The sequence below is a fragment of the Poecilia mexicana genome, unplaced genomic scaffold, assembly GCF_051168715.1.
Source record: "Poecilia mexicana isolate PSO_F unplaced genomic scaffold, ASM5116871v1 scaffold_13, whole genome shotgun sequence".
Taxonomy (NCBI): domain Eukaryota; kingdom Metazoa; phylum Chordata; class Actinopteri; order Cyprinodontiformes; family Poeciliidae; genus Poecilia; species Poecilia mexicana.
Window position 1 is genome coordinate 8,541,063 of NW_028263382.1, and position 21,756 is coordinate 8,562,818.

A 21,756-nucleotide genomic window follows, 5' to 3' on the forward strand; every position below is an offset into this window, starting at 1 on the left:
GCCAATCAAACACAAGATTAGTAAATATTCACCAAATTATTAGGATCCAGTCGCAGCGTTGTTAACTTTGATATTAGCTCCATTTAACTGCCTTGTTGCTAAAATGTAATCTCATTTGGCAGATTATTGAGATAAAAGAATAAACCAACAATTCTAGTTCATAATTAAAAGAAACAAACAAGTTAGAATAGAATCAGCTACATAAAATATGTTTAATAATATTTTTTAAAACAAATTTGTTCTCACATAATGAGATTTAACTTTTTGAGCTCATTTCAGAATCACCTGCTGCTAGCCAAGCCCCTCAACTTAAGGTTCACACTTTAACATGAAAATGGCTGCAAACAGATGTACAACGGCATATCTTTGAAAAGTATTAGCAGAGCCTCCTGCAAAACCAACAAGAGTGCAACAAGTGGTTTCTGGATGTTAAGTCAACAAATAAAACACTTGTCTTTTCCAGCAGCCATTGTACAGCGCATACAGCGATAAAACCAGTTGAGCAAACGTGTTGGGTTGCTAGGTGACGGGCAGCGCTATAACTGGGAGGTTTTTGAAATGGTTTGTTTTCCAGACACTAAAAAACATCAACTTATTTCCAGAAAACGGCTGGAAAACGGAAATACAAAAACATAAAAAAAAATAAACACATACATACATGTATACACATAATGTGTCAATTTATGAAATAACTGCATGTGAAACGCATTGCTTAAAAGTTACTATATGTTAAAATCATTTACCATTATTGTTTTTTTTATGTGATTTCTGGGCTGCAGTGCTCCATAAAATACTTTAAACGGTCCTGGTTGTTCATCATATGGTGCAACTCACATCTGATTGGTCGGCCTGTACAGGAAGTCCACTGCAGACCAATCAGAGCAGCGTTAGCCCCGCCCACTGAGTTTGAAGTATGTCGATTGTCAAAATTACAATCAAATATTTCCATATAACTGGGTACGGAGAGCTTTTGTGATCTGCTATAAAGACATAAGAAAGTAAGTAAATTAGATTATTTCACTGTAAAAGCTGGAATAATCTGCACTATATCTGCATTTTTATGCACATCCCGTCTGTAAAAAAAGTGAGGAAATGCGTTTCTTTGGATGTCAGACGTCAATGCTTTAGTTAATGGAACAAAATTTCCTTCCACTCGAAGGAAAATCTTCTAAAATAAAATGAAATAAATGGACAGTTTCCATTTGCTCAGAGCGGTCAGTTTGATCTACAAACACCAAGCTGACTAAATCACAGTGTATGTTTTTTCTGTTAACATGCGTGTACTGACTCAGAGCTTAATGAGTCTTGGTCGAAAGATAACACCACATTTATCCACTTTGATGTGTAAGTGTAACCTGCAGTTTGCACACACAGCTGAGAGGCAAATAAAAAAAAAGCCAACGTAATGACCGGTTCTGCCACACACAGAAATACACAATCAAACACTGAAGCTAGGAGCTAACCTCTTATAAATGCTCCAGTGAACACAGAGAGTCACGAGGAGGAGGATGTATGTAGGTCAGAGCTACACGAGCAAATCAACAAACAGAGGAAAACGTGAAATTTACAGAAATTTACAGGAAACACAATAAAAAAGAAAAACTTTCTCCATGTGTTTTCAGCTGTTTGTACAGGAAAGCTGCTTAATATTTCTATCCTTCCACCTTAATGCCTAAACGGAAACGGCTCCTGATGCACTAAATTTGTCAAAGCCAACTAAATAATTCACTTTGACTAAAATAGAAAATACTATTAGAAGAGACTGAATTAACTCTGAACAGAGACCGGACGTTGAGCTTGAATTATAAAACATTTCCTCTAAAGTTTGCAGCTTCAGACTGAACTCGTCTCATACACAGCTGTGTTTTGTGCAGCTGCTTGTCTGTTTACAGGGTTTTGATTGCGCCGCACCATTTTAAATGTGATTGTTAAAAATGCTAATTGTGCTGTTACAGATGGGTTTAAATCTCAAAATAAAAAAAACACCCAACACCTGCAAACTAAGAACTATTAAAGCTGCTTTCTTGTTCTATTTCAGGGTTAACCACAAAAAAAGTAAAAAAAAATGTCAAAAGTTTACATGAAATTTGAAAATTTCACAACGTTGTGTTATTAGGAGACTATTTACAAAACTTAAACACCAACTACAGTCTTACAAAAGGCAATGAAATTCAATAAAAATAATATTAATCTTTGGCAGCTAAGATTAAATGTTCTTAGGTTACTAAATTCAAGTGATCTTGACATTTTCTAGATCCTTGTTTTGTTTAGTAATGTCTGCAGCTTGGTGAACCCAGTTTAACCAGTCTTTGCTATGACTGTTACTGGTGAATAAGAAATCCCTATTTAAAATATAAAAACAAATTATGTTTAGCCTGGCAGCAAGGAAAGCCTGGAGGCCCACCAGGCTTATAATACACTGGGTAAACCCTGTATCTAATGTTATTTTTCAGCTTTATGAAGCATCTGCATCTGCATCTGCATCTGAAATACAACTAAAAAATACTCAGCATCAACAAATGGCTTCTAGTTCTCACCTTATTTAAGTTTAGAGCTCAATTTTTAACCCCAAAAATAAAAACAAGCAACAATTTGAGAAGTTTGTCAGCAGGAAAAGAAAAACGCTGAACCTCCTCAGAGCGTCGGTCCAAGAGCGAGACTGAAACCGTGAAGCCATGTGGACTTTTAACCCGTCCTGCCTCCCGCAGACGGTGACATCAGCTTGGTGTCAGAAGGTGAGTCACACGTGGAAGCAGTAAAAGTTCACAAATGCATCCAAATGTCCCAGAACCATTTGGGTCTTTTAATCCGGCACCATAACCCCAGAGGGGGAACGTCACCCACACACGAAGGGCGGCAAGCACTTAGAGAGGGTGTGTGTGTGTTTGTAGCCATCTCGCATACAAACAGTCGTTGTTTAGAAGGAAGTGACGGAGTCTTTATTGTCTGCTTTACACACACACACATGCACACACACACACACAGAGGGAGACAGCAGATGTCTCAAATTTTAAACACTGCTGTCAGTTTCCAGTTTCAGTGGAACCCGGTTTCCAAACAATCCCATACTGTCTACTACACAACACACACACACGCACGCACGCACACACACACACACACACACCTGAACACAAGGTTACATCCACTGATCTGAAAGGATTCCCCAACCTGCAGCAGAGACCCGTCTTATTAAAAATCCTAATAACTTGATCTTGATTTTTCTTACTAAGACAGACGCTACTGACCTGTTTCAACTTAGAATCTAAAGAAATTATAAGATATTTAACAAAATATTTCTGTTTAAATCTATTCATAGTTACAGATGCGATCAGTATTGATGGGAAAAAGGAAGCTGGGATGAAGTATTCAATAATTTGATTATTTTTCCGTAGAATGTTAATTTACGTAAAATTCACGTAATATCAATACAGCAATGAAACGCACCAGCTTAAAAATACGATGGCATATGAGGATCAGATGGGGATTATTTTGTTTTTTTTATTACAAGGACAGTCACAATATTGTCAGAATAAGATGCAGTATTAGCAGAAGAGAGACATCAGTCATTTTAATGAGGAAAACAAGTTTTGATGAGAGTTATCAGCTTGGTGAGTTTGTGTGGTTGCTTCTGAAACACAGATAGTGGTTCGCACAATTGTATCAAATTTCAAGCTAATTTCATTATCTGTAAAAATGATATTAAAGTATAACTTAATAAGACGCTCAACATTCCTGATTTTAATTTTGGCTATCTCTTGTGTTCCCGTAAAATTACTACGTCTTTCTTCTAATATTCCAACATTATTCTGGTAATATCATGACTTTATTCTTGTACAAATTTCTCCTATTTATCTTTTCCTTATTCTGGGTCAAATATTCTGTCATAGAAAAATAAACCTCACTGGAACATATCTATTCTAACTGAGCTAATACGACTCTATACAAATCACTCAAACTTTGCACAAAATCATGAAAAAAAGAGACATTTAAATTTCCTCTGCTTTTTTCCAACATAGCAGTAAACAAAACATTTTAGCTTTCTGCATCTGGCCACTAAGGTATTACGGTCATATTACCACTAAAGGCAAAGAAAGGGAAAAGGAAGAGAAGCAGCAATTATATAAACACAAAACTTCTTAACCTGTTCAGGTGATGAAATCATCTAAAGTTTAAGATTAAAAAGCAACAAATCTAAAGCAAAATAAACATTTTCTGACAGTGATTTAAAAGGAGTACCAAGACAGTGTAAACGTGGTGAGTAAAAGCCTTGATTTGCTGAGAAAGATGACAGACTCCTCCTGCAGCACCGCACACACACACACACACACACACACACACACACACACACACACACACACACACACACACACACACACACACACACACACACACACACACACACACACACACACACACACAGAAACCCGGGGTGTGTTAGGAGTGTGTGAGTGGTGAGGAGGCGCCATGCTGTCAGAGACCGTAGATGATATCCTGAGTTAGATCAAGATCCCTGCAGAGATGATTACAGAGACTCCGAGTCTCAAATCATCTGAGCTGTCAAATCCAACTAATTCTGAGTTACAAAGGTGATCCGGGCTGGAAAACCCATTAATCCCACTTCATCCCTCTTCAGATTACCTAATCTGGACTCCGAGGAGTCAGACTCAGAACTATTAAATCTGTAAAGAGAGCCAAGATGAGGAAAACAAAACAAAAAGGTCAATCAGATGAGCAGCAATATTCTGCTGCTGAATAAGTTCTAATGGAAACAGAATAATTATTTTAATTATTGATTATTCTGACGGTTAATTGGATAAAGAAAACTGCCACATTCTGCATATTTTTCATTTAACCTCTTAAGCCTTTATTAAAATGTCAAATGAAGAAAAATAAACTATTCAATTCCTTTTTGAATGACAAAACAAACATTTTATTGTCTAAATTGCAATAGCAGTATTCCTTGAGTAAACACTTGATAATTTGTAGCGAAGGATGAATCTGCAGCTGAAAGTACTTCCATCATCAACATGTGAAAAGCTCAGTCCTTCCTGCTTGATCGGTACAGAGTGGAGCTGATCTGGTGACTATTTTTATTATTTTAAATTAATAATTAGATAGAAAAAGGTGCTAAAAGGCATTTATTAGCAGAATTTGAACCAGGTGAAGCTAAGACTATGACACCTAAAGAGTTCTGGGAAGAACATTTTTATAGAGAAAGGTTTTTTTTTATATTAAATTAAAAAATTATATATATTTTGTACAGTTTTGCTGCTCTGACTGTGTTATTTTTCTGGTCTATTTCATCTGTATACTCCAGTTAACAATTAAAAGATTACAAAATTAGTTGAAGTCTCACCTCTAGAGCACAAGTACAGCGATTACACCTGGTTCTTATTTATAAACATAGGTGAACCCAAAATAGGAATTTGCTGTTTCCATCGGATTGAAGTGGGTCAGAACCAACCAGATGCTGCAAATTAAAGGACCCAAATAACTGATCTACTTTGGTTCGACCACATCTTTGAAATAAAACCAGGAATGATGTTTGTCTGCTGGTCTGACGCGTGCAGACGCGTTTTAGTTCAATGCTGAGGAGGAACAACAGCAGCAATGTTATGAACCATTTAAAGTCCTTTATTCCACAGAAAGTTTTAAACTCATGTTCATTTTGGGCCGGCATAGTGGTGGAGGATTCTGGCCTTTCCCCCCCCATGGGGACTCGGCACCGTGAAGAAAAAGTAAAAAAAACAGTTGGAGACAGGAAACAAATACTGTTGAATCATGGGATGTTTTTGGTTTCCACACAAATTTCTTCCATTTTCGTTCATATCAAATCAGTTTTGCACTTCAGGATGTGATTAAGCTGCTGCTCGGAGAAACAAACCAAATCTTCAAATCTTGTCCATGTATGTAATAAAATTTAATTTAGCTGCAGCATACAGTCTGTCATTCCATTATCCATCTAATGTGTGCAGGCCTACATATAGAGACATTCATTATTCAGGTTGGCACATCTGAAGAGACGGACGCCGGAATGCGTCAGCACTTCCTGGGAAGCAGACACACTTACTGGAACAGGGCACACATTTAATAACGTCTTACATACAACTAAAATCTGACTAAAATAAAAAGCGTTTGCATAACTTCCAGTGTGAAACAATAGATGGACAGACATGTAGACAACCAGTGGGTGAATCCGGATTCCCTTCAGCTGCTCTGAGGAATCCGACAAGGTGCTAAATAAGCAACAGCACCGTCCAAATTTCCTCTGTTTGCTCTTACATAATCAGCTGCACCGACTGTTTATTTCTCAGCGGCTGAGTCAAATTAACAGGACAGAGATTTCAGTTAAAAGCCTTTTACCTGTGCAGAGCTGCCTGCTCTTCTACATGGTTACATAATCTTCAATAATTTGGAGTAATTTTTCCAAAAGTATTTAAACATCCAGATTTATGTGATAGAGACAGAAAGCAGTAAATGATTGAGGCAGGACAACGACTGGCCATGCCATGAGAGAAGAGGAGAGGAGAGGAGAGGAGAGGAGAGGAGAGGAGAGGAGAGGAGAGGAGAGGAGAGGAGAGGAGAGGAGAGGAGAGGAGAGGAGAGGAGAGGAGAGGAGAGGAGAGGAGAGGAGAGGAGAGGAGAGGAGAGGAGAGGAGAGGGTTTTTGGGAAAAAAGGATTCATATTCATTAAAAAATAGTTATTGCAGATTTTCTCCCTTATAACATGGTTATAAGTGAAAAGTCTTCCAGTTTTTAATCAATATTAAAAAATGATTGACTTAATCAGGCTCCTGTATCTTGCTGAAAGTTATTTGTAGGTTAGTTTTGTCTTATTTCAAGCTCACTAATATATTTGCACTTAAAAACTAGACCAAAATAATTGGTAAGAAGATGTTGTGTTTTTGCAGTGTCAGCCTTTTTAGAGGAAATCTAAAGTATTTGTGGATTTTAGCGACTCACTGGCAGCTTTGGTCTGTAACCGCCGCAAAAACCAGAATCCACATATTTTTACTTTACGTTTCATTCAGATAGCAAGAAATGTCTGGTTTTACAAACGTTAGCAGCTGAAATGTTTGCATTGAAGTAATAAAAACCTAACTTCTGAACTCCAGACATTTAGGAAAGCTGTGCTGGCAGACCCAGCAGGGGGTCTGGTTTCCTCGTAGCCGAGGGGAGCAATGCACCTCCAGGCATCCGGATCCAACAGAGCCGCTAGCTGGTGCTGACGGGTAACATAAATACCAGACATAAACAGAACAGAGACTAAGGGGGAATTAGTTGAGGACAAATGGAGGTTTAATGCGGCTTTCTTTCTGAACAGATAAAGCAACAAAAATAGAAACTATTGAAGCAGGAGACTGAACCATCTCACTGCATCTCATTTCATTTTATGACTGAAGCCCCGATGACAGAACGAGAAATGAAACCGTCTCGTTTGTCTGCAGACTCAAACCCGAGGGCGCAGACTTCAAACGTATATTTTAACATAATTTACAGACCACATTTGAAAGCCTGCATAAGCATACATCCACTGAGAAACAAGTCTGTTTCTATACAATCTCACAAAGTCAGCTATTCGATTTTCAAGTGTATTAGTATAAAAATCCTTTGCTATGTTGGTGCAGTTCCTCTAGTTTATCATTTTACCCTTACAATAAAAATATTGCATTCAACAAATATCAGCAAAAGCTTGAGAGGTTTAAGCCAGAAAGCTTAAAGTTAAATTCGGGACTTTTTAGGAACTTTTTTGTGAATGAAGCAAAAAACTATAAGTATAGAGGATGCTTGGTGGCTTCTGCTGTATTATAATTAAGCAGAAATTTCAGCCAAAAGTGAAATTTCTGGAGTTTCTCATGCTGAATATTGGCTCTCTAACCCATCTTAACCCCATCACATGCGATAGATGCAAAACAGATACCTAGTTAGTTAGCATGGGTGCATTAGCAGTTAGAGGTAGCCTAAACTGCCCCAAGTCACAGAATGCAATAAAGATGTCTCTGCCTGTGACTTAAACTTTTGCCTGACAGAAAAATTATGTCATCATTCATGATAGACACAAAAAAAGATAGCTCTGTATATTACCAGCTAGTTAGCGTTAGCTACAACTGCATCAAGTCACAGGACGCAGTGAAGATGTCTCTGCATGTGACAACAACTATGAATATGAGACTAATAGTCCTGCCAGAACAAAATGTAAGACCTTCGATTAACATATTTAAGTTTTGTGTTTTATGAATTTAAGGCACTTAAATTCATAAGTGCCTTATGAATTTAAGGCATTGATTTGGGCATCAATGCATAAACTGAAAGCATGCATAAGCATACATTGACTGAAAAATAATTTGGAAAATGTTATTTTGTTGTCGTTGTTTCCCATCTGTTGGGTTTTACCCCAAGTGGTGATGATTTTGTTGCTCCCTTTGTGTCCAGTCCATCTCCCATGATAGACACAAACAACACTAGCTAGCTAGCAAGGGTATTTTAGCAGCTAGTTAGCAGTAGCCACAACTGCCTCGAGTTACAGAACGCAATGAAGATGTTTAAGTGCAACTCAAACTTTTGCCTGGCAGAAAAGTCCCTATGACAAAATTTAAAACCAAAATTAACACATGTAAGGTACTTGCACTTTATTCTATGAATTTAAGTCATTATAAGATATTAATTTAAGACTTTTTGAGGATGCACGGACATTCTGTGAATAAATAAATCTGGCATAGGGCAGCAGTGGATGACAAGTTCATTCACTCTCATTAAAGTACACAAGCCAAAATAATCACCTTCAGTCACCTGTCGCTGTGCTGCCGCTTCAGAAACTCATTTGAGCTCATAAAATGAATTTAATCCACAGTTTGAATCCAATCCCAGACGAAGCATAAGTGATAAAACTTTGTGAGCTGTTTTCACAGCTGATCCATCCAGCCAACACATGCAGAACTTTAATTAGTTAACGACCACATCAGAAAAAAGCTGCTTGGGGAATAAAAATAGAACGTCTTTTGTCATGTGGCAAAAGTGTGTGAGTGTTTGTGTGGGAGGGAGAGAAGGAGGGAGGCAGATGGTGATTCAGAAGAGGAGGACATGGCCAAACATCAGATAAAGGATACACAAAAAACAAAGAAAGAGAGAAAACAGGAAAGCATGAGGAGAGAGGGATGGTGTTGAGAGGAAGGTGGGATGAGGAAAGTGACAGAAACTAAATGAAAACAGAGTTAATTTAAACTTAGGTAAAGTAGAGAAGAGAGAAAGGAAAGAGAGGGAGCGTGACTGAGGAACAGACTGTGTGATGGTGGGGGGCATGTCCACACACACACACACACACACACACACACGCACACACACACACACATCTTTGTTCCCACAGCATGACGAATACAAAAGCCCCACACTTCAATAGTTCAGTGTTTGGTGTAATGTTACAGCTCAGGTACAGACAAAGGGGGATCTGTTAGATGTCTGTTTCACTCTAATTTTAAACCTCAGTCAGTCGTGTTCCTGCTTCACTCGAAGTCGTGTCAGATTTCTTCTGGGGGTTTTTGTTTTCTGTTTGGTTACACTTCAGAGGTTTCAGACCAAAATAGTCCTAATATTAGCCAAAGATGAGCTGAATCAGAAAGCAGGTTCAGCAGCAAAAAAAACTAGAAAGGACTTCAACTGAACCTGTCTGACAACATGAAGTAGGCATAAATGTCTCAACAAAGCAACATTTCAAGGCCTTAGGGTGTTTTCACACCTGGTAGTGCAGGAAAATTTCAACATTTGCTACATTTCAAGGTGCACTGTCAATTGAACAAAACTTTTTGAAAAAGCTGTTCCCCTCCTCACCTGTGGGGGCGCTGCACCAAGAACCACTGAAGGAAACAACATAAAAACCTCTGAAGAAGACACTGACCTCAACTTCCTTCTTCACAAAATGTAAACAAAAATTAAGTAACGAACGGACACCGAGGGTTGTAGGCGAAAAAGTGTTCGTTTTTTTAGTTTAAATGCAAAATATAAAAAATTTAAGCAAAACTACCATTTCACTAATGTTCTCAAGAACTGCTGATAATTTTGAAAGGAACACAAAATGTTGAGTCAAGCAGATCAGAACACCTTAACTATTCCAACCTAAATCAATTCCTGCTACTCCAACCTGTTAACTCAGATTAATGGCGTTGGGATGGATGCCAGGAATCGGAGAGCATTCAGCTCTTGGCAGTGATTAAGGATGTGATTTTTCCGACGTTCACCCGAGACGACAACCAACGATGGAGAAAAGCAGAGTGGCGTTAAATCCTGAGTGATGGAGCGATGATTCAACCTGCGGTTTCTGTGTGCGCCGCTTCGCTAAAAAACTCTGCGGAAAAATCCAGAATGAGTAACACTTCTTTGAACAATAAAAGCACAATTGTTAAACCGTCATTTGCAAAATGTGACTCAGGTGAAAAGAAATGCCTTTGATGACAGAAAGGTTAAAAAATATATGATTAGTGACATTTATTACAAGAGTCACATGATTTAGCATAAAGCAGTTGGCTGAAACTCAATCTGAATAATCCATATTATAATTTTGCCTAAATTAGCGGGATTGGTGCAAAGATCAGATTTTGCTTTGCGGACTCGTAAGAAAAAGCAAACAATGTGATCATTATCTGCAGGTTTGTGTGTGTGACACATTGATTATACGGGTTATTGTAGGAGATGGAGCCTATCCCAAAACCCCACCCCAAAAACATGCGCGCGCGCACACACACACACACACACACACACACACACACACACACACACACACACACACACACACACACACACACACACACACACACACACACACACACACACACACACACACACACACACACACACACACACACACAGCCATCTGTACAGCCCCGCCTCAGCTCATCGCCTTCAGGGGACAACTGCAGCCACAGCGTGCGCCCGTTCCAAGGAATCTGTGTAGATTATTAAAAAGAGGAAAATCAATTTGGTTCACTTCCTCCTGAGATAATTTAGAGGATCTCCTCTTGCTCAGCGTAGTTCTTTGATCATTTCAGTCAATGATTCAGAGCCGGCTGCTGCTGCTCGGGATGTAAAGCAGGTCGTTCATAAATCACAGCCGGATGAATCCTCCCGGCATCATCCTGCTCAGCAGCATGACTGCATTGGAGTCGGCTGGCAGCACTGCTGCATGTAAATGTATGCACTGGTGTATGTAGGCGTTTTAATTGCTCATATATTTGTCTGTAGCTAAGTCAGTTGAGGTTGAATTTAGACGTCGCGTTACGTTTTAGGGAGATTTCACACCTGATAGTCCAGTAGACTCAGTTCGATTGGAGAAAAAATAACAATATTTCTTGTTAAATTTCCAGCTGCTGCGGCTCTCTTTCACACTGCACTGCGTGAAACAAAGCAGGCCGATTGAAAAACCTGGATAACGCTTTATTTTAAGGGCCCAACATGACAACATGCGTCATGAAGGAGTCTACATGACTGTCTTTGATTATTGTTATGAAGTGTCATCCAGTAAATAAAGACACTTTTAATGCAAATATTAATGGAACTTTGCTTTAAAAGTATCATTATATTAAGAAATAATGCAAAGTTGGCACCTTTAATTGACTTTTTATGCAACTTTTAGTGCAGTTTTGTACTAAGGGTGTCATTATTTCCCGAATGACACTTCATGACAGTCGTAAACATTTATGTAGACTCCTTCTGTTCATGACAGACGTTATGTCAGGCTTATGGACATCCCTTCAAATGAAGTGTTACCAAAACCTATTCCCCTTCTCGCCTGTAGTGGCGCTGCACCAAGAACCAATGAAGGAAATGCCAGAATCCTCTGAAGAAGACACTGAATGAGCACAACTTCCTTCTTCACAAAATGTAAACTGATTTTAATTGATGTAGGATTTCTCTTTTGTCTTTGGTAAAAGACCATGAGATATTTCTCTGCTAGCGCTAGACTAGCGCATTATAGTCCACTTCCTGCTTTTGGCACAGTCTCTGGTCTGCTTGGCGTTCACACCTCCCTAAGCAAACCAGATTGTCCAGACAAACAAACTGGAGTTTGATTAAAGTGGACTAAGTCTGAGCCTCAATTTTATTAATTAAAGTTTTATAGCATAACTATGTTTTAATTAATACAAAAAGAAATGTAGAAAAATGTTAGTAAAAAGAATTTACACTAAGAGGAGACAGTTTCAGTACATTTTGTTTAGCTTGTGTGAAGCACAAATACAAAAACCTCAAGAGTGTGTTTTCTGAATCATGTTGTCTCCGTCTGCAAATCAAAAACCAATCAAACCGACACTCCCGCAAATTGAACCATGAAACATTCAGGCCCTGAAGCCAGGCCTTCTGTGAAAAAAAAAACTAATAACTTGGTTCAGAAAATCAGATTGTCTACAGAACCATGTTCAGCTCAGACAGAAATGGTTTCGTCACAAAGAAATCCAAAAGGGCAAGAGGATGATTTGAAACCAACAAAGGGAAATAAATAGAAAGATAAAATGTGAAATAAAGGTCACTAAGCAGCAGCAACATACTGATCTGTAAAAGATAAACGCAACAACACTGATACACAACAAAATCCAATAAGGCTGCAACACACACTCACACACAGCTCTGCATAATCAATACAGACACGGACTGCAAGGTCACATTAAGACTCCCACCTGGCACACCTGATGTCCCGGGTCTGGACATCCTCTAAGACTACTGAAGTAGCAAAACAGACAAAAAACCGTCTGACTGATGAGAGTGTTCAAGTTTCTGGCATCTCTGAGGTTTTAACATGTCCGCTTGGTGAATTAGAAAAGACATTGTACAAGTTGTTTAATACCTATGAATGAAAGCAATTCCTAGAAATTAATTACAAGAACTCAAGAAAGTATGGGATGCTTGTGATGAGGAGCTGGAGCTACTTTCTGACTGAAATACAAGTCTTAGATGAGGCGAAACTGACATTAAAACTGCTTCATAATCCAGGGACTTACGGCACATTCACACCAGACCCGTTTAGGTTTGCTTTAACCCAACTCCAGTCTATTTGTCTAAAAAGTATGGTTCGTTTGGCCAGGTGTGAATGTGTAATCGAACTATGATGTGGACTGAGAAAGTGAACCCTGATCCACCTAAAAACCCTGGTCTCGGTTCGGTTGAAGTGAACTTTAGTGCGGTTCGAATGCAAATGTGAACGCCAAGCGGGCCAGAGACTGCTCCAAAAGCAGGAATTGGACTATAGCACAAAGCATTCTGGGTAAACGCAAGCAAAACAAAAGCGCATTCTAACAGGAGAAATGGTTTGTGGACTTTTATTTAATTTTCATTGGTGCTCATTGGCTGAACCCCTGTAGTGCTAAGACGGCTTCATGGGGGTCAACGATTTGCAACCTCCTGTGAATACCAGGGGGTCACCTGTAAAAAGCAGGTGTTCAACATGATACACCAACTCAAATCTGGACTTCATGGTGGAAAATTAGAAAACGAAAAGTGAGGCGAGAATAGTGACGTTCGTTGCATTCCCATGGTGCACTGCGGTGCTTTAAGCGGCAGACCCATCGTCTGATGAATTTATGGGCTTTAAGAACTCTTCAACCAGAAATGAAATCAATAACATGGATGTAAACTGCTGCTGATGTGCTGTCATGGCTGAGAGGAACACAGAGGGCAATCAGAAAGCATAATGTGAGTCATAAACATAATGGATGATTTATAAAGTTTATGGGACACGGGCACTTAGAGGCTACGATTGATTTACCACGTTTAGTGTTCCTGTCCTAAAATGGAAGAAAGGTTTTCACAGTCTGGTCAATTAATACCTGCATGAGTCCAACCATTATTATCGTTCTCAGGAGTTTTACCATCACATTATTACTGGAGAACATGTAGAAGAACTTTCAAGGTAACCAACTCCTCCTGTCTGGAGCAAAAAGATGAGGAATGAAGTTCTGAAAAAGACACCAACATCAATCTGCTTAATCTGGGAGGAAGCTGAAAACTGAAAAGAAGAATGAAGCAGGAATCTGACCATTGTTAATGGTCTGACAGAGACGGACTGTGAAAAGAAGGCAGAGACAAAGAGGGTCCAAAAGAGGAGCAAAGTATAATGGAGACAACAGCGAGAGACCTGAGGAAGAAATGAGAGAGAGAGATGGAGGGAAAGACGAGGAAGGGGGTAAGTGGGGCTCAGAGGCAGATAAAAGCACAAAGCAGCATAAAATATCACAAATTAGAGCTGCACAACATTGTAAAGAAAGCCGCCTAAAGATTTACTCAGTTTTCACATTTTAGTAGCTGCATTTCCGTTAACTATAAAATAAAAAAAAACAATTTTGCTTAATGGAAACATGCCAATTTAAAAAAGAAAAACTGACATTTTTTGATAAAAAGTTGTTGCGCTGAGATGAGGTAATTTTTCCGCCACACCAAAATAATTGTATTTTTCTAAACTGCAGCGGAAACCCTTTTTTTCACATCACGAGGCACATGACCAACAGCTGGATGTTACTGCTGGCGGAATCGACAAAGATGACGACAGGAAGTGGCAGGAGGATGAAGGTGTGGCATGTTTTTAATGACTTATCGTGTTAACAAACTTATTCTTCATTGTATTTTAATTTCATTGAAACACCTCAATTCCGAAATTGTGTTTTTTCAACATTAGTGGAATTAGTGAAATAAAGTTTTGCGTACTTTTCTACTGGAAACGCACCTGCAGTCTGGACTACTCTTCAGCATGGAAAGCAGCTATTGGCTGTGCTAAAACTCACAAGATGACATCATCACCTAATTTGCATATTTGACCATGTGTAAATATATTCAAAACTACAAATTAACTTCATAAAATAATTTAGTAATGAGAATACTTTCCCTGAAACTACACTGTATCGCAGGAAACGTCACACGAAGTGTCAGAGATGGTGGTGGTGGGGTTGCAGGAGTTAAAGCACACTTCAATTATGCAGCAGGACGCTAATCCAATAATTATTAGGAAGGAATTTTTGAAATGCAATGTTTTATTAAAATTTTATAAAAACGGGTAAAGAAAAAATTCTCAAAATATACTTGTTTTTTTTATTGATTCATTATCTTTTGAGAGAAACATAATAGGAAGATTGTTTCCCACCAGAAACAAACAGCTTGGTTTATATATTTGAATATAGAGATGTATGCATAAAGCTCAAACACAAATGAAGGAATGAATGCAGCAAAAACATTTTAAAAATACATAGCAATTCCCCAGAGTGTAGAAACTCTGCCCCATCCCCCGCTAGCCTCCACACGCACACTCACACACACAGGTATGCTGAGGGTCTGGCTTCATCACCGATCTACCAGCTGTCAAACTCCACCCCCCCAGCTCAGCCATGAATAATGGAGGCTGCAATGCATGCTGGGAAACATCAAGTCAGATAGGCAGAGTTACAGTTCACTTACAGAACGTGAACAATCGTTTCCTCTCACTAAACTGAGCCAAAGTCTGGTCATCCAGTCATCTGCAAGATGGCAGCTAAACCTGCATTGCTGCATTCAATGGCTGACTGGGAAATTTAATAAAATATAACTAAAAAACGTCACAAAGCGTTGCAAGAATATGTTTGATGACTAACAAATTATAAGACGAGTTTAAGTATGATTCTACTAAATCAAATTAACATTTTTTAAAACACATCTTTGTGTTGATCTTTTTAATTTGTTGCTGAGTTAACAAACAGAAGGTCTTACAGTCTGATTTTATACGCGCCACACCCTCAGCGAGCCATGTGGCCGCACAGCCAGTGCTGAAAACCAACATACTGTGATTCACACGGCTCCCAAAACTGTTATACACAATAGAAAAGGAATATTATTTTGTTTATCTAACTGAAATGTTTCTGGCCCTTTAAAATGATTCCCACTTCCAGTAATCTTCCATCTTTAGACAGCTCTGTGTCGTGGAGAGAGATGCACACAGAAAGCAGCTGAAACACCAGTCAGTAAATGTTACAGTGATCAAAACAAAAGAGGTAAGTTTAAGAAAAACAATTACTTTTCTGTAACCTTTGAACACATCCAATTATCGGAACTTCATTAAAGTATATTACGAGCTAAATCACCTATTGTCCTTCGCAGATCATTTTTTATTTACGTTAGGAATCAATTGAAAGGTAACAAGTTATCCACATGATCAGAAACATTACACTTTCTACACATCTATTATGCTTCCTTGAACAGGTTAAGTTTGGAGGGGCTACAGAAAACATGTTCTTTTTTTTTTTTTTTTTGCACAAAATTATTCTTGGATAATTACATTTTAGTCTGCTCAGTTCTGCCTATTTTGAGCTTTTTTAGTTATCACTTTAAACCCAAATAAGTTGCTACCGGTCACAACCCCCAACTCAATGTTTACACTCGCACAATTATACAACTGTACATCTTTGAAAAGCATTAGTAAAGCCTGCTGCACAGCCAACAACAATGCAACAAGTGGTTTCTGGATGACAAGTCAACAACAAAACATTTGTCTTTTCCAGCAGCCATTGTACAGTGCATACAGCTGACCAACCGGGCTGGAGCTCAGCTTTGGATGCTAGGTAACGGCACAGTGATTGCTGTCCAGACACCAACAAACACTAACTTATTGCCAGAAAACAACCGGGTGTTTTTTTAAGCACTTGAGCTGTTATTAGAAGCAGCAGAGACACAAATGGAAGTTTAAAAAAAGCGCTAAATTTTGCATAATAGGTTCCTTTTAAATTTACCTGATAACGTCGAGTCTGAGTCACTCCTCAGCAGACAGGTTCAACCGCAGCCTGCAAAGAAACAGACACAAGTTAAAAACATAAATACTCTGCCCTTTGAGGTACAGCTACATCAGTTTGTAAATGTATTAAATCGCTCTGGTTTCCAGACAAACAGCAACAGTAAGTCGTGTGTTGAGTAGGTCAGCAGCTTAGGCAGAAAAGACAATCTACCTAACATCAAACAGTAAAGCAACATAAAACAAACAAACACAGCCGTGTAAGTTTAGACCATTTGTGTGTACAGAGCATGTTTAAGAGGGCCGACAGAAGGGCAGGAGGCGAGTGGTGGCCCTGCAGCTGTCCACACATTCACACCTTACTGCGAGAAAACACACACGAAGAAGACGGTAACACGGACAGACAGAAGGTTGCTTTAGCAGCTTTAGATTATGGCTTATTAAGGTGTTTTTAAAGTCTAATCACCACTGGCTCACACAATATGCTGCCACCTGTAAGGCTCACAGTGTTGCTGCTTTTGCTTTGCAATTCAAACTTGGTAAAAAAATAAAAAAATAAATAACTGGTGCTGTGGCTGTGTTTTTTTGTTTTGCTTTTTGTCTCCTGCTTCTAAAGAAGAAACGGCAAAGAACTGCTTTGGCATGTAAAATGTAACTTATTCACCTCTATATTCTCCAGAGTGTTGGCTTGTTTTCTTTGGTCATAATTTTTCTGGTTGAGGTGTTGCCTGAACAATTATTCCCTCTGGTTTTGTTTGCTGTGTAGACGAAATGACTGTTGCCATCACTTTTTTTTTTATTTAACTTTCAGACAATTGCTATGATGCGTAACCATGGCAACAAGATTTTTTCAAACCTTTATTCCCCCCTCAAATCGACCACAATGGGCAATGTTCATAACCTTGACTGAAACCTCCATCTGCCTGGCTTTCTAACTGTAGATCCAGATAAAAAATTTTAAACAAAGCGGCAAAAGCAAATGAAGTGGATTAGCAGTGCTTACAACTGATGGAGTCACAACAGGATGTGTCAGTGTGGATTATTGTCTCTTTTGCTTGGAAAAGGTACTTGGAAGACATGAGTAACATGTAACTCAACCTGACCGCTAACACTCTGCATTTAAATGGCATTTTGCAAATACACAGTTAACTTAGTCTATTATATCCATATAATCGTTTGTTTTGCGGCTTAATGTGTCACGGTGTAATGAAACACTTCAACAGGGTCATGCAGAGGTTAAGCTGACATTCTTGGCTGGTCATATTTAAAAGTGCTTAAGGGAAGAAAGGTGTTGATGACGTTTTGTTAAAGCTGAGGTGAGAACTCGGCATGAAGTGTCCCTTTAAGGGAAAACAACAGAAGGACGGATCCTGCTCCGACAGCGACAGCAGAGAAGAAGAAAAGTCTCAGATAGAAAGCAGGAAGTAGGGTTGGCGCTACAGGTGGGAATCTATGTCACAATTTGATTAAAATTTATTTTCCCCCATTCAAAACAATTATTTATAACAATTTTTGTGAAAGAATTAGAAAATTCCTCCAGAACAACAGAGACGCACCAATTCGATATGAATATCTGTATTGATCCCAATAATGAAAAAATTCTAGATTGACCCCTAGGGCCAGATCTATCCAATCTAATTCTACGCTTTGTGCTCTGAGCAGCATAATACTTTATTATTTATTTTACATTATGTTTAGGATTCCTAATTCCACTATCTGAACCATTTGAAAGGTTTGTTACAGTTTATTTTTGACAGGTTTGACCAAGGTGGTCAACCTGTTTGTCAGTTTCAGTTTATTTATTTCACATTTGTTGTTATACTCCTAATTGTACTGACTTTTAATCTTAAATAAAGACTCAAATCCACCTGCTTAGAGTTGCTTTTGAACCATAACAAATGGGACATTATCCAACATATTTGATGTTTAGTGATTATTTTAATAACTTCACTTGACAAAATGTATTGTCTGTTACTGGTTTTCACATCTACTGACTGTATAGAATACCTTATTGACCCTAAGGGGAAATTGATTATTTGTTGACAAGCTACTCCATCCAAGGTGTTAAAAAAATAATAAATAAAAATATATAACCATAAGTAATATTTAACAAATATGTTTGTGATTTATTTTTATGTTTTTATGATGTAAAGCACTTTGAACTGTCATGTCGATGAAATGTGCTATTCAAATAAACTTTACTGAAGAAATTAAAGTTGTGTAATTTTTACATGCTTGACCAAACTTGTGAAGCTGTTGGTGTATTTAAGTGTGCTGTACTAGTGCAGTTATTAAATTAATTTAAAGAAAAGGAAACAGCTGTTCTCCTGTATCAGAGCAGCTGGTAATAAACCTCACATATTTGATAATTAAGAGGAGAATAATCAGAAAAAGAGACTTCCCATGTTTCATTGTGATATGGAGTATTTATACAGTTCCTTTACTCACAAAAAACAAATACAAAAACAAGTCAACCATAAGAAGTGAAGAGAGACATTTCAATATAAACAGAAGTTATTGTTGAAAAGCAGCAGGAATACACAGACAGAGCAGTGATTAGGGGAAATGTATGGAAAGAAAAAGCAGAGAACAGTGAAGAGAGGAGGATGTGAAAAGAAAAAAATAGGAGGAGAAAAATGGGAAAGAGGAAGAGACCATCTGCCTTGCAGTGTTGGGATACTTGGAAAGGTTTGTGCTGGGTGGTATCTGTACGAATGATATCATGATGTTGGTATTTGAAAATATCAGAATACAAAGTGCTGGAACTCCCCTTCCCTGAAACCCAGAAAACAACCAGTGAGAGTAAATCTGACACACAGCTGAACCTGGACCCAAATTTACGGCTCCATCCACTTTATGTTTCCATCAATCTGCGGATCGGCCGGTCGAAGCAACACTTACGTTGACAAACACAGACAGCATCATAATGTAATGTATTTAACTGGTTTAACTTAATGTTCTGAAGCTGAACTGATCATGTAAGAAACAACATGCTGCTCCAAACCCAAGACCGCCACTCCCCAGAATCTACAGTCACTGGAAAGAAAGTGCTGGTTCTGCTCCAAGTTATGACCAAAGGTTGGATCATATCAGCACCAGTAACAAATCTGCTTTTAAAAGTACTTTTATAGCACCTTCAGATAATTATAAAGACTGATCGGGTTAAGTGGATGTAAAACTGGTTAAAAAAAACTCTGTGACTGTAACCTGCATTAAGTGTTACAGACGGACAGAAGCCAGTTTTGTGAGCTGAGGACTCTCCTGATTGGACGAGAGCCAGGAACAAGTGTGGGAATCCAACCAGAGACACGGACTGATTTCCCACAGTGTGTAAAAAGAAAAGCAGCTGATTAGAATCAGATTTAGTGGGCTGAAACTGCTGGAAGAGCGGCGGTTCTGGCCAAGTGAACTGTGGCTGTAGCAACCGGGTCTGGAGAGGCAGTAATAAATCCAGAAGCTTTATAGGGTTCAGGATTAAGACTGCGCTACACCATCCATGACCCGAACGACCCGGCAGAACGCGGCTGGACCCTGGCAGATCTGAAAAGCTCCTTGAGAATCAAAGCAAACGGTTTTCTTTCCTGCATCCTCACCGCCCAGGTGCTACAACAGGCACGTTGACCTCGTCAGGATCTGGGGAAGTTCCTTGTTTAAAGGGGAGGTTTCTGCTTCATCACCATCAGTTTCAGCCCTGCAGTGGAGGACGAAGTACGACCATTCATCAACCGACTGGCTTCTGAGTTAAAACTATTTCACAAGTGGTGAAACTTAATACAAATTTTTAATCAATTGCCGGGTCTGTAATTAATTGCAATTAAGCACATTTTAATCAAAAACCATGTAGATAAATTAATAGGAGTGCACCGATGGCAGTTTTCTGGCCAATTAGCAATCTTTAAAAAGCCTGCCCTGCCGATTCCGATTTTCCAATGTTGTTTTTTTTCTGAAATGTCGCTAAATATAACAAGAACAGCTGGTGACAGTGGGGTGACGATTGTTACCTGCAAATATGTCTGTCAGTCAAATCTCTGTTGATCACAGGTCTCCCAATATTAAGGAACTCAGGAACTTTGGGTACAAAATAGCCAGGATTTTCAAATTAAACCCCTTTACACCCCCTGGTGCAAAAATGTCATTATATCCATTCATCTTTCCATTCATCTTTCCAGTGTTCCAGGAATCCCCAATTATCCATGGAACTTCTTTAGAAATGTGGACGCTAACATTAGCGTTGGGGACATCTGTGCTGCGGCTACATATTTAGCATTGAGATGCTATTTTAGGCTTTAATAGCTATGCTTTACCAAAAGGAGTTAGTTAGCCTTAGTACGCCAACTCCTTTTACCACAACAATAGTCTTTAGCGGTGTCACATCAGATTGCTTTTCAAAGCAAAAATTAACTCCCAGTCGCCCATCGCTGTTTGCAGATATCCTTTGTGTGTCGAATTTACTGCCAAACCAGAAACACACGAGCACAGAGGGTCCGGTTTGTATTTCTTCATTACAAAAACATTACTTTGACAAAATTAGGAATAGTATGGTTTTCAGCTTGACCGGATCTTTTGTAAGCTCTCAACACTCTTCATTGTAGATGCTGTTACTGATGGAGGAAGACTCAATGTTAAACTGTCAGGGAGACGTTTAAAATAAAGTCAGATAAATCCTATTTATGGGCTTTCAGGGTGTTTGTAGTTCTAAACTGCAATGAGACGTAGTTTTAAAACAATCTAGATGAGCTTTACTTTAACAAACGTTTAAAACGCCTACCTATTGGCAGCTGACCTGTTGGTATGAAAATTTCTACATTTTTATTAGCTTAAGTGCAACTGAACCCTCTAATCTGATCGCCTTTAAACACATTATCAACAACAATTACCGTATTTTCCACACTATAAGGCGCACCTAAAAACCTTCAATTTCCTCAAAAGCCGACAGTGCGCCTTATATATGGACCAATATTGAGCCACAACAGATCTAGCAACTACGGTAAGCAGCCGCCGACTTCATTTTCGCCCGTAGAAGAAGA

At 38.8% G+C, this 21,756-nt stretch overlaps 1 protein-coding gene across 1 annotated transcript in view; it reads right to left on the reverse strand.

The window, feature by feature from the left end:
* Positions 1–21,756, reverse strand: part of pak1 (p21 protein (Cdc42/Rac)-activated kinase 1) — a 53,839-nt gene that overhangs the window by 21,208 nt on the left and 10,875 nt on the right. The window contains exon 2 of the mRNA XM_014984875.2: positions 16,731–16,781. The gene's annotated coding sequence lies outside the window, so the exon portion shown is untranslated. The remainder of the gene's footprint in view (positions 1–16,730; positions 16,782–21,756) is intronic.